This window comes from Eretmochelys imbricata, chromosome 1 (genome assembly GCF_965152235.1).
Source record: "Eretmochelys imbricata isolate rEreImb1 chromosome 1, rEreImb1.hap1, whole genome shotgun sequence".
Taxonomy (NCBI): Eukaryota; Metazoa; Chordata; order Testudines; family Cheloniidae; genus Eretmochelys; species Eretmochelys imbricata.
In genome coordinates this window covers 79829199-79832994 of record NC_135572.1, presented here as the reverse complement: position 1 = coordinate 79832994, position 3796 = coordinate 79829199, and positions in this window count along the sequence as shown.

The window sequence follows — 3796 nt, the reverse complement described above, 5'->3', positions numbered from 1 at the left end:
AGAACTCAACCATAAGATATTTTGGCTAGGTGGAATTCTGTGCTCGGTAGGGGTTCAGAACTGGAATAACAGGTGTGTTTCCGGTCAGTATTGATGTGACCTGGCAGAGCTGTCTTTGAAATTGTTCACAATGACTTAAGCACCTTATACCTCAGTAATTCATATGAGCTAAAACCCATACCAATTTTAAACAAACCTGCAAAAATATTAACATTGGTTTCACCATACTGTGACAATAGCATTGCATGATTACAACTGGTCATGGACAGTTATTTTCTGTTACTAATTTTTTTAATTAAAAATAAATAGAATTGTTAACTGTGAACCTTTTGCATGACAAAAGTATTAAACAGCAAGCATGATAGATATAAAGTGTAAGCAAACACAGACCTGAGGCAGTATAGAATATGTAGTAAATACATACATTATTATCACCTGGCTCACCTGGATTGATCGGTCTTCAGCTGTTGTTAAGACTGTGTTGATCACAACACATCCGCCATTCTTCTCCCACTCTTACCTTTCATCTTCATGTTCGTCCGAAATGTTTAACAATGTCATCTTCCCATCTTCTTGGAGGCCAACCTGGTGGTCTTTTCTGTTCTCACGGGTACCACTCAACAATGATCGTGGTCCACCTATTGTCTGTGAGCCGTGCTGTGTGGCCCACCCATCGCATCTTGTTATGTCTGCTTTCCACAACAATATCTTTCACACCTCTGCATTCTCTGATCATTTCATTTGGGATGCGATCCAGAAGGGAAATTCCCAACATAGCTCATTCCATTACCCTTTCAGCTACCTACAGCCGCTGTTCTCTCTTCATCAGTGCCCACGTTTCACTGCCATACAGCATGGCTGGCAGCACTGTTGAATTGACGATATTTGTACGTGTGGTCTTGTTGATTTTTCCTTTGAGGATGTCCTTGATGGAATTAAATGCACACCATCCTGCTCGAACCCTTCGCGACAGTTCTCCGATCAGGTCTTCTTGGCCCAAATATATGTACTGTTCCACTTCTTTGATTTCTTCTCCTGTTACCGTTATTCGGGTTTTTCATAAGACGTCTGATCACATGTATTTCGTTTTGCAGCGGTTCATTTTCAGGCCAACTGGACTGCTTTTCTTGTCGAGTCTTCGTAGCATGCTCTACACTTGGTTGGTACTTTCGGCAATTAGTACGATGTCGTCCAAGAATCTGAGATGGGATAATTGTTCTCCATTTATGTTGACACCACTCCTCCAATTGATCTTGTTCATAACCATTTTGAGGCAGGCGGTCAATGGTTTCAGTGAAATCGTATCTTCTTGCTTTATGCCTTTCTCGATTGGGATGCGGAGGGGAGTTTTGAGGAGAGTAATGTCTGTTGTACATCCAGTATTTGCTTCTTGTAACACATGGTACATCAGTTTGTTGAATTATTATATAAGTTTTATAGCAATTACTTTTATCTCTCTATCCCCGTTGGCCCATGTTGCCTCAAATAGTTCAGTTTCTCTTAAATCACTTATTTTGGCCAATCATATTTCTACATGTCTCTAAGAGGATATAAATAGCCTCTTGCATAAAATTGAACTGTTGCTGTCACTGAAACTGAAATGACAAAAATGAGAGCTTTTGAATTGCGTAGTACAATTTCTGAAACTTGAATAAAGCAATAATAGTAACCCTCTGACCATACTGAGACAAATCTAGTCATGGATTAAAGGGGTATAACTGTATTGCAGCTGTTTATATGGGTTTGAATTTAGCCCATAAATGCATAAATCCTAGTAGGAATGAAAAGGCTTTTAATCCAAATAAATGACATTTTCTCTGCTCTAATGTCAATAGGGTGGATCCCAAGGTAAAGTTAGTTAAATTCACCAGTTGGGAAAGCCTAACAGAGAGATACCTGACCAAAAAGGAGGAGGTAAATTGTGAGAGTACAAATTTGGAAGCTGACAGAGACAGGGACTCTAGATGCTATAGCTTCTTGAGATATAAAGATGTCTCATGTACGTGAGATCTCAGAGTAGATTGAAAATGTATTGTTTCCTTTATAGGCATATCTTCATAAATACTTTCTTTTGTAGCAGAGAATTTGTGCTAGCACTACCAGTCTACTTGTTTTGTAATAATATGATTTCTGTAGAAACAGTTTTATTTTCTAGTTTCCTTTCTTTGGCCTTTGGAAATAGGTATTGCATTTATTTCATACGATCTCTTAACTGCATTCTATGTCCAGGGAATTCAATCTTAACATGTTACCATAACATATCCATTATGGGTAGATTTCTGATATTAAGGGAAGCTTTCATATGAGGGCCATAAAACTATTTAGGTAGGTAGAGCTGTTAGTTATGACAAGCCAGAGAGAGTTTAAATTAATAGATTCTGCTCCTTGTTTCAATTTCAAGACAAGCCAGTAAGTTTTGCCTCACTATGGTGTAACCTTGAATATCTAATTTCAATTTCTGGCTCTGTCATAGAGCAAATATACGTGAGAGATGAATAAAACTATAATTTTCTTTTGTTCTTAATCAGAGAAAGAGTAAGGCATAATATGCAAAGGATGTGAAATCTTAGCACAGAGTGATCTCAGGTATATGCTTTGTACTGAATAAGGAAGAGACTGGGAATTAACACTTTTGAAGCTTCCCTCTGGATGTTATAAACAGTGCCAGGTGGGCTAGGTAATATCTTTTATTGGATCAACTTTTGTTGGTGAAAGAGACAAGACAGGTTGGTCCTTTTCAAATTGTTCCAATAAAAAATTTTACCTCACCCACCTTGTCTCTCTGGTATCTTGGGACAATCATGGCAACAACAACACTGAAAATGAACAGTACAAAACATATATTTCCCACATATTAGTCTGTGGGTCTGTAATTTAAGGCACACTGTGAATAGAACAAGAGGAGCTGTTCTTTAATGATCAAAGCACAGCTTAAAATTTGACAACTTAAATTTAGCAATATGTGTACAGAGTTCCATCAATATAAGGCCTTTATATGCCTGGCTACTTATTTGACAGACTTTGTTGATTTATGATATCCTGTTCAATACACATCGCTGACCAATGTGTATGCAGATACAATGACAAAGCCTTGATTTAAGGGTATGGTTTCTTGGGCTTTGTTCATTTTTCTTAGATGGATTAAGAATTCTCTAATTCAGTCTAAATCAATCTAAAGTTAATTACATGTTGCAATATGTGCTCTTATCTTTATCATAAATAGAGAAATTTATAATACCACTTCCTCTTTCTAGGGCATCAACTGTTCTTTTGGACTCTGCAATGATGCCTGGAGGTGTTCAGTAATATAATTCTGATACCTATCTGGGATATACTACATTGCCTTCTAATACTCTCCCAGACCCTGACACTCTTCTCAACCTGCCCACAAACATTATCTCTTGTTTCTGCCTACAAAACACAACTCCCTACTTTTCTTAGGGCCTGACCCAAAACCCAGTGAAGTCATTGGAAATACTGCCATAGATATCAGGACCTGTGTGCACAAAACAACCACTTTGTCTTCATCCAGACAGACTTGTTCCAAATACACTGTTAATCTATGAATAAGAAAAGTGTGTTTCTCTCTCTCTCTCACACACGCACACACACACGCACACGCACACACACACTGCATGCATGCAAACGTCAAGATGTGCCTAATATTTGGTCATCTGGTTTATTTTGTGTCTATTCTGAGTTGTCAATCCAGTTGAGAATCTGTTCGTAAAAATATCTACTCACGTGAATAATATTTAATAGATGTGCAGTACCTCACAAGATTGAAATCTTACAT